This window comes from Lolium rigidum, chromosome 5 (genome assembly GCF_022539505.1).
Source record: "Lolium rigidum isolate FL_2022 chromosome 5, APGP_CSIRO_Lrig_0.1, whole genome shotgun sequence".
NCBI classification, from domain to species: domain Eukaryota; kingdom Viridiplantae; phylum Streptophyta; class Magnoliopsida; order Poales; family Poaceae; genus Lolium; species Lolium rigidum.
The window spans coordinates 106,696,012-106,706,341 of NC_061512.1; the positions used below are offsets into that span (position 1 = coordinate 106,696,012).

The 10,330-nt window shown below is 40.4% G+C and overlaps 1 long non-coding RNA gene, 3 other non-coding genes and 1 pseudogene across 5 annotated transcripts; all 5 read left to right on the top strand.

The window, feature by feature from the left end:
• Positions 1-223: 223 nt before the first annotated feature.
• Positions 224-4,361, top strand: LOC124658274. Of its 2 annotated transcripts, none has more exons than XR_006989102.1 (3): positions 224-325; positions 975-2,679; positions 3,996-4,361. It is a non-coding gene; the product is annotated as an uncharacterized LOC124658274 (long non-coding RNA). The 2 variants fall into 2 exon arrangements; XR_006989103.1 differs by lacking the exon at positions 224-325 and adding an exon at positions 383-772.
• On the top strand, positions 1,057-1,141 carry LOC124658588. Its single transcript, XR_006989302.1, has one exon. It is a non-coding gene; the product is annotated as a small nucleolar RNA U36a (small nucleolar RNA).
• Positions 1,220-1,308, top strand: LOC124658495 (annotated as a pseudogene).
• On the top strand, positions 1,423-1,543 carry LOC124658500. Its single transcript, XR_006989232.1, has one exon. It is a non-coding gene; the product is annotated as a small nucleolar RNA Z278 (small nucleolar RNA).
• On the top strand, positions 1,637-1,742 carry LOC124658575. Its single transcript, XR_006989291.1, has one exon. It is a non-coding gene; the product is annotated as a small nucleolar RNA snoR97 (small nucleolar RNA).
• Positions 4,362-10,330: the final 5,969 nt, after the last annotated feature.

The window sequence follows — 10,330 nt, forward strand, 5'->3', positions numbered from 1 at the left end:
ATTCTGCCCAATATGTTTAGTAGTTTTGGTCGTCCCACCTACCTACGTCCTACCTTCGCCGCGCATCGCTCCTATGTCCTATGGGCCTGGCCCAAAATCTTGGCTACTCGTCCGCCCCGCCTGGCGACGTCCACCCCTGGTCGTCCGAAACAAGCAAGAGCGAGGAGATGTGCGTCCGGGCTAGGGTTCCACCCTGCCGTCCCCCGTCCTCTGTCCCCGGCCTGCCACCAGATCGACGGCCACCCCGTCCGCCTTGCCTCCCCCTCTCGGCCATCGGCAGATCTACGCGGGCGACGACCCTCGTCCTCCGCCATCCGTAGCCATGGTAAGCTCCCTCGCCCCTCATTTCCGTACATATCCTCCTGCCCCGCGAACAATCGCCGCCGAATTCGGCCAGCAACGGAGTCTACGACTAGGCCGAACCGGAAGAAAAGGTCCCCTCTCGAATGCTAGGTTTTTTTTTGTCGGCGCACCCTAGCTGGCGGTTCTCCCTAGCCCTCGTCTTCGTTAGATTCTCCCCACCTTTGATACGTCAAAACATTTGGTCATCCGTTCCACCAGATTTTGGTCGTCCGTCCCACCAAAACAAGGAAGGTGATGCTGATTTTTAATCAATCGCTGCCGTCTCCTTCCGCATCTAGATGCCTCTCTTCGTGGGTGACAGCCATCTGCCCATCTCTTCCGCATCCGGCGCCACCACACCTCCTCCTCCAACGCCTTCTTAGCCGTCACCATCACCACCGCATGGGTGCGGCCTCCACGGCACGAATCCGTTCGTCACCTCCTCCCCCTAGCAGCAGCACGAAGGTGATCTGGGCATTGAGGCCCAGATCCTACCTCCCCCCTGCTCTTCCTCTCCCTCCCCCCCCTCTCTCTCTCTCTCTCTCTAATACATTCGTCTTCGGTAAATCTGCAGCAATTAGACCATTTACCGAATTATCATGTGTTCTAATGTTTTTCTTCTGAATTTGTAGGTCACTAGATGAAGACGAATTGAAACATGACCTGTCCCCCACCGCATGTCCCTGTTTATGATCCTCTCTTCCTTTTGGTTGATGTCAGTGATTTGAATCTTACCCGCGCTTCTGATTAACTCGTGAAGTACAAGGGAAAACATGGTTGAATTTCTTAGTATGAGCCAACAAATGCCAAATCCCGTTTCTTGGTTTCCCTCTTTTCCAGATTTATTCTGTCCTATTGATGCGTGTGCTCTGTTTTTACATGGCCGTGATGATAAACACTATTAGAAAACATGACAGTTCTGCTTCTGATAGTTTATGACAGAAGAACAAAAGATCTGAGCCATTATGTAGCACATCCATCATTAGTAATCTTATTTCGATCTGATTTTCGTAGATGCGTATCTATATTATCAAATTAGTGACTTGCATTAGTCTCCTGAAACTTTTTTAAATGTGATATTCCAATGATGCCATGCCCAACATTTGGAGGTGCGGACGTCTCGATCCGGTATTCCTGTTTACAGGAAGAACCTACCCGTAGTCCCTGTATCCACTTGACATTCACGGGCCGAGTCTGAAGATAAGGATTAACCTTTCACTGTATGTTGCATTTAAATCTGTAGTCGTACATTTCTGCGTTTTTTGGTTGCCGAGTTTAACTATCCTCTAGCAAGTACCTCTGATTTGTGGAAGAGACTGATAAGCTCGGGATAGCGCGTGTTGTCATCAGCTTCATCTCTTGTTCCTACAAGATGGGAGTTAAATAAAGACACAATATTTGATTAGGTCGCAGCACTTTGCTTGATGACAAATTGAACTACTCCAAGTTGAATTGTTTTGTTTATGTGAGTTGAATTAGATATAATGAATTTTGTTTTGGTAACCATGGTTGTTACTTTCCCTCTACATAATCCATCCATTTAATTTATATGCATATTAGCATAACTAAGGTACGACTAATTCAGAACTCTAAAAATAAATAACCAAACCAATCGGTGGATATAGGCTTATGCTCTGTTTGGATGTTTGCATTGGGGGGATTGCATGTTACATTGGGTTGAATGTCAATAACTCAAGGTATTGATATTGAAGTTGAATGCCAATAATTTTGTTTGGATGTTTAGATATTAAGAACCTGAACTTCATATTGAGGTTGAATGTCAAATGTTGTTTGAAACATTTTCTTTATATCATAATCACTCTCTAATCATAGTCCACTCACAAATCACAATTTACAACACACACGCACACACTTCTCTCTCAAGGCCTCCACACCTGCAGAGTCAAAAACAAACATCCCCTTGTCGAAGGGTGTGCTTGGTTGGTGCCCACACTAGGATTCTAAGCTAACCATATGAATCAGTTGACTTTCATTGTAAAAAATTATTTGTTTTGCTACTATATAGAAATGTTCAATAGTGTAGAGTGAATTAATCATTGAGGTGAATAGGGGCATGTTGATCCTTAAAAAACGATAACTTAGAAGAAGCATCATTCATTCCCAAAATATCAACTTGGTTTGCCATTTTGGTCCTCAAAGTTCTGAAATTATATGACATGATACTAAACACTGCATGGCTGTTGTTTGTAGGATTGCGTATGCAGGCAGCATGCTGGTGACTGACTCTCCAACAGAAGAACGGTTCTTCTATGGAGTGTGGCGGAGTCCCAACAATCAGGAATGGAAAAGTGGCAATGGATATTGCAGGCCTAGCAGGTTAGTTCTGTCAATGTACAAACAAAGTCGTCCAAGTCATGTTCATTATTTGTACAGCTGCATCTTTAACACGGATCCCATAAAGTAGGTTTAAAAATCAAATAGGGAACTGAATTGTATTTCTAATTTGGGTGGAGTGTCGTATATTTAGTTGCTTTTCTCCTCATTCAAAAGACAAGTTCAGTAGCTGGTTGCATGTAATATATCTTTGAGTGAAGATAGTACCTGCATAGAGAGTACCCTTGGTACATGGTGTTTTGGCTCATAAGTCTAGATGCACCTATTATAAAAAATTATTTTAAATTTATTTCAAAATGTCTAAAAAAATTAAAATAAAATTGTGAGTGTGCATCTTCACATTCTATGTTAGCTCACAAAAGTTTGGCACAAAAAACATTTTGTGTGCACTATGTAAAAAGACAAAAAAATGTCTCGTTAAAAGCTATTTTGGAGCGCTGGATTTTTTTTTTTACGCTGGCCACAAAAAATAATTTTTTTCGATGAAACTTTGTGCGCAGACATAGAATGTCTGGGTGTACATTCTGATATTTTTTCAGAATTTTTGGACATTTTGAAATATGATTTTGAATAGTGAATGTATATAACCTATGAGCCAAAGTAGATTTCCAGTACCCTTGCGTATATATAGTGACCAAATCATTTGCGTATTTTGCATAGCAATAAAGTAAGTTGATCATCTTGTTTCCTGTCAATGAATATTAATTTTATGTATCTGCTCGGATATGAATCTTGGTTGAATCTCTAATAAAAATGAAAATTGCGTGTATAAGTTCTCACATAGTCCCGTCGGAGGCTTCATTGATACTTTCAGAAAGCAGCATGCCAACACTGTAGTGGCAGACAGTTAATTAATTACATGTTGCGTTGCATTTGCTTTCTGATTTTTTTACCCTGGTGCCAGCAAGGTATCACTTCTTCCATGTTATGGAAATCTTAAAATGAAATTCTTCATTTACTCACCCTTGAGTAAGAAATATTTCTATGTACTTTAAAATACAATAGTGACAACATGGAGCTTATACTACCAATGGTTTATACTCCAGAATTGAAGACATATCTCTACCTAGGAAAGTTTACCGTTATTTTTCGTTACCCTATTGCCAAGGTAAAGCCGATGCACGTAAATACTTCCAGCATCTTATTGATGTTGTTGATTTTTGCCGCAGCAGAGGAATCTACCAGAGAGATTTAGAAGTGATTATATAAAATGAAAATGAGTTCTATCATTCTGTGGTTCATAAACTGTGAGCTTGTTGGACTTATTCCATCTCATGGTGGTTTACAAATAATTGCAGGGTTAGGATCGTTGCCAATCCTCCAGACCGGATATACTCCTTGTAAAAGCAGGTAGGTGCACTTGGAAGATCGATCCGAGGGTATGGCGAGACTAGGGTGATCATGTCATGGAACCATCATTGGGCACACCGTTTGATTCTCATTGTTACGACTTCTACAAATTGTATTTCTGGGAGCACAGTAGGAAGAGCAGGCTGAACTTGCAAAGGACCAAACTGTTGTATGGATTGTGAGATGTAAGCTTATATGTTTAGGCGATAAATTGGGCATGTCACTAAAATTAGTCGTCCATGTATCAACTATGATCATTGATCACTTAATCTTATATGCTTGGCCCCTGGTATGCTTCCTAGGGCTTCTGCACAGTGAATTGAGTTGTCCCATGGAGTTGCTTGCCACTATTGTTTTTGGTATGACATTAATTAATATAATTTTCAGATTATCCAAACATGCTCATTATGTATTACCTTATTTGCGATGTTCAAATAGTAATTAAGTTGATGTCCCAATAGTAATTGGCAAAATGATGTACTCCATCTGATCCAAAATAAGTGTTGGATATTTATTTAATTACTACAAACTTCATATTACATCAATACAAAATCTCCGTCACTTTTGGATTGGAGGGAGTAATTATTATTCTAGATTATTCTTAATTCATTACCCACATGAGAATGAGAATGTGTATCCATCGGTCCTTACATTTTTCAAAAGTTGCCATTTCTGTCATGCTCATTATGTATTACCCTATTTGCGATGTTCAAATAGTAATTAAGTTGATGTCCCAATAGTAATTGGCAAAATGATGTACTCCATCCGATCCAAAATAAGTGTTGGATATTTATTTAATTACTACAAACTTTATATTACATCAATACAAAATCTCCATCACTTTTGGATTGGAGGGAGTAATTATTATTCTAGATTATTCTTAATTCATTACCCACATGAGAATGTGTATCCATGGGTCCTTACATTTTTCAAAAGTTGCCATTTCACAATAGAATTACTCCGCATCCGTGCCTCACCCTCACTATCGAGACCGCTGCTATACTCTACTGCTCTATCTATCTTGATGCATTATTGTGTGGGAACCATGTTCCCACATGATTCAAGAGTTCTCAAGCATGGTACACGGCATATTGTGTTGCTATCACAAACAAAATACAAGGATATCCTCACCCTGCCCCAAAATATTAACTATAGGATGACACATCCTTTTTATCAAGAGCCGCCAAAAGGTGATCAGGTTGGGGTTGCGTCATGAGAGATGTTGATGTTTGTGGTCTTAAATTGCATAACTACAAGAATCTATCTTGCTAAGGCCCGTCCGCACCACCGGTCAGCCGATAGACTTTTTTTTTACCCCAACCATTATTGAAAAATTTGCTAAGACCTATTTTGTATGTTTGACACAGAAGGCTGAGATGTAGGGTTGTCTCTGGGTATTTATGAATATCAAAGTATTGTTTGGACTAATCAAAAAAAGTATTCCTTCAATTTTACCCGTGGTTGCAACACCCATATTTTGTGAGACAATAATACATCCAAAAAAAGATTTTGTTGAGTTCACAGTTATGATGGACGAGAACACATATGTGAAACTTACCATAGAGAAGTACCAAAAGATCTAGAACTTGGAACTATGCACATGCACAAAAATGTTGTCTTGTTATTGCGTTCGATATTACCATGCTGTAGTATATTATGATATCCCTTATTTATTTTGAATTTTCATAGTGAGTTGTGAATTATATATGTGCATTGAGAAATGAAATTTAAGAACTCTTGGCAACGCACGGGCATTTGTGCTAGTCTAATAGATATAGGCACATATTTCTGACTGTAGCATGGCCAATTTTTCTCACTTTCTTTCCTTGCTCCCTCTTGCGTTCGTTGTCGCAATCGGTGGCCAAGCTGCACGTCGCTGCGACGTCTTGGGATGCCTGATGGCGTGTAACTCACACGTTCGTTGGGAACCCCAAGAGGAAGGTATGATGCGCACAGCAGCAAGTTTTCCCTCAGAAAGAAACCAAGATTTATCGAACCAGGAGGAGCCAAGAAGCACGTTGAAGGTTGATGGCGGCGGGATGTAGTGCGGCGCAACACCGGGGATTCCGGCGCCAACGTGGAACCTGCACAACACAACCAAAGTACTTTGCCCCAACGAAACGAGTGAGGTTGTCAATCTCACCGGCTTGCTGTAACAAAGGATAACCGTATTGTGTGGAAGATGATTGTTTGCGAGAAAACGATAAAGAACAAGTATTGCAGCAGATTTGTATTTCAGTATAAAAGAATGGACCGGGGTCCACGGTTCACTAGAGGTGTCTCTCCCATAAGATAAAAGCATGTTGGGTGAACAAATTACAGTCGGGCAATTGACAAATAGAGAGGGCATAACAATGCACATACATGATATGATAAATATAGTGAGATTTAATTGGGCATTACGACAAAGTACATAGACCGCTATCGAGCATGCATCTATGCCTAAAAAGTCCACCTTCAGGTTATCATCCGAACCCCTTCCAGTATTAAGTTGCAAACAACGAGACAATTGCATTAAGTATGGTGCGTAATGTAATCAATAACTACATCCTTAGACATAACATCAATGTTTTATCCCTAGTGGCAACGAGCACATCCACAACCTTAGAACTTTCTATCACCTGTCCCGATTTAATGGAGGCATGAACCCACTATCGAGCATAAATACTCCCTCTTGGAGTTAAGAGCAAAAACTTGGCCAGAGCCTCTACTAATAACGGAGAGCATGCAAGATCATAAACAACACATAGGTAATAGATTGATAATTAACATAACATAGTATTCTCTATCCATCGGATCCCGACAAACACAACATATAGTATTACAGATAGATGATCTTGATCATGTTAGGCAGCTCACAAGATCCAACAATGAAGCACATAAGGAGAAGACAACCATCTAGCTACTGCTATGGACCCATAGTCTAGGGGTGAACTACTCACTCATCACTCCGGAGGCGACCATGGCGGTGTAGAGTCCTCCGGGAGATGAATACCCTCTCCGGCAGGGTGCCGGAGGCGATCTCCTGAATCCCCCGAGATGGGATTGGCGGCGGCGGCGTCTCTGGAAGGTTTTCCGTATCGTGGCTCTCGGTACAGAGGGTTTCGCGACGAAGGCTTTAAGTAGGCGGAAGGGCAACGCGGGGGGCCACACGAGGGCCCCACACGCTAGGGCCGCGCGGCCAAGGCCTGGGCTGCGCCGCCCTAGTGTGGCGGCGCCTCGTGGCCCCACTTCCTTTCCCCCTCGGTCTTCTGGAAGCTTCGTGCAAAAATAGGACCCTGGGCGTTGATTTCGTCCAATTCCGAGAATATTTCCTTACTAGGATTTCGAAACCAAAAACAGCGAGAAAACAACAAGCGGCTCTTCGGCATCTTGTTAATAGGTTAGTGCCGGAAAATGCATAAATACGACATATAATGTGTATAAAACATGTAGATATCATCAATAATGTGGCATGGAACATAAGAAATTAGCGATACGTCGGAGACGTATCAGCATCCCCAAGCTTAGTTCTGCTCGTCCCGAGCGAGTAAACGATAACAAAGATAATTTCGGAGTGACATGCCATCATAAACTTGATCATACTATTGTAAGCATATGTAATGAATGCAGCGATCAAAACAATGGTAATGACATGAGTAAACAAATGAATCATAAAGCAAAGACTTTTCATGAATAGTACTTCAAGACAAGCATCAATAAGTCTTGCATAAGAGTTAACTCATAAAGCAATAAATCAAAGTAAAGGTATTGAAGCAACACAAAGGAAGATTAAGTTTCAGCGGTTGCTTTCAACTTATAACATGTATATCTCATGGATAGTGTCAATGTAAAGTAATATAACAAGTGCAATATGCAAGTATGTAGGAATCAATGCACAGTTCACACAAGTGTTTGCTTCTTGAGGTGGAGAGAAATAGGTGAACTGACTCAACATAAAAGTAAAAGAAAGGTCCTTCAAAGAGAAAAGCATCGATTGCTATATTTGTGCTAGAGCTTTTATTTTGAAAACATGAAACAATTTTGTCAACGGTAGTAATAAAGCATATGAGTTATGTAAATTATATCTTACAAGTTGCAAGCCTCATGCATAGTGTACTAATAGTGCCCGCACCTTGTCCTAATTAGCTTGGACTACCGGATCATCGCAATACACATGTTTTAACCAAGTGTCACAAAGGGGTACCTCCATGCCGCTCTGTACAAAGGTCTAAGGAGAAAGCTCGCATTTTGGATTTCTCGCTTTTGATTATTCTCAACTTAGACATCCATACCGGGACAACATGGACAACAGATAATGGACTCCTCTTTAATGCATAAGCATGTGGCAACAATTAGTGTTCTCATATGAGATTGAGGATATATGTCCAAAACTGAAACTTCCACCATGATTCATGGCTTTAGTTAGCGGCCCAATGTTCTACTCTAACAATATGCATGCTCTAACCATTAAGGTGGTAGATCTCTCTTACTTCAGACAAGACGGACATGCATAGCAACTCACATGATATTCAACAAAGAGATGATGGCGTCCCCAGAAGCATGGTTATCGCACAACAAGCAACTTAATAAGAGATAAAGTGCATAAGTACATATTCAATACCACAATAGTTTTTAAGGCTATTTTGTCCCATGAGCTATATATTGCAAAGGCGAATGATGGAATTTTTAAAGGTAGCACTCAAGCAATTTACTTTGGAATGGCGGAGAAATACCATGTAGTAGGTAGGTATGGTGGACACAAATGGCATAGTGGTTGGCTCAAGGATTTTAGATGCATGAGAAGTATTCCCTCTCGATACAAGGTTTAGGCTAGCAAGGTTATTTGAAACAACCACAAGGATGAACCGGTGCAGCAAAACTCACATAAAAGACATATTGTAAACATTATAAGACTCTACACCGTCTTCCTTGTTGTTCAAAACTCAATACTAGAAATTATCTAGACTTTAGAGAGACCAAATATGCAAACCAAATTTTAGCAAGCTCTATGTATTTCTTCACTAATGGGTGCAAAGTATATGATGCAAGAGCTTAAACATGAGCACAACAATTGCCAAGTATCACATTACCCAAGACATTTTAGAATTACTACATGTAGCATTTCCCGATTCCAACCATATAACAATTTAACGAAGAAGATTCAACCTTCGCCTTGAACATTATGAGTAAAGCCTAAGGACATATTTGTCCATATGCAACAGCGGAGCGTGTCTCTCTCACACACAGTGAATGCTAGGATCCATTTTATTCAAACAAAAACAAAAACAAAAACAAAAAGACGCTCCAAGCAAAGTACATAAGATGTGACTGAATAAAAATATAGTTTCAGGAGAGGAACCTGATGATGTTGTCGATGAAGAAGGGGATGCCTTGGGCATCCCCAAGCTTAGACGCTTGAGTCTTCTTAAAATATGCAGGGATGAACCATGGGGGCATCCCCAAGCTTAGAGCTTTCACTCCTCTTGATCATAGTATATCATACTCCTCTCTTGATCCTTGAAAACTTCCTCCACACCAAACTCGAAACAACTCATTAGAGGGTTAGTGCACAATAAAAGTTTACATGTTCAGAGGTGACACAATCATTCTTAACACTTCTGGACATTGCATAAAGCTACTGGACATTAATGGATCAAAGAAATTCATCCAACATAGCAAAAGAGGCAATGCGAAATAAAAGGCAGAATCTGTCAAAACAGAACAGTTCGTAAAGACGAATTTTAAAATGGCACCAGACTTGCTCAAATGAAAATGCCCAAATTGAATGAAAGTTGCGTACATATCTGAGGATCACTCACGTAAATTAGCATAATTTTCTGAGTTACCTACAGAGAATTAGGCCCAGATTCGTGACAACAAAGAAATCTGTTTCTGCGCAGTAATCCAAATCTAGTATGAACCTTACTATCAAAGACTTTACTTGGCACAACAACATGATAAGGAGAGGTTGCTACAGTAGTAAACAACTTCCAAGACTCAAATATAAAACAAAGTACTGTAGTAAAAACTTGGATTGTCTCCCATAAGCGCTTTTCTTTAACGCCTTTCAGCTAGGCGCAGAAAGTGTATATCAAGTATTATCAAGAGACGAAGCATCAACATCATAATTTGTTCTAATAATAGAATCAAAAGGTAACTTCATTCTCTTTCTAGGGAAGTGTTCCATACCTTTCTTGAGAGGAAATTGATATTTAATATTACCTTCCTTCATATCAATAGTAGCACCAACAGTTCGAAGAAAAGGTCTTCCCAATATAATGGGACAAGATGCATTGCATTC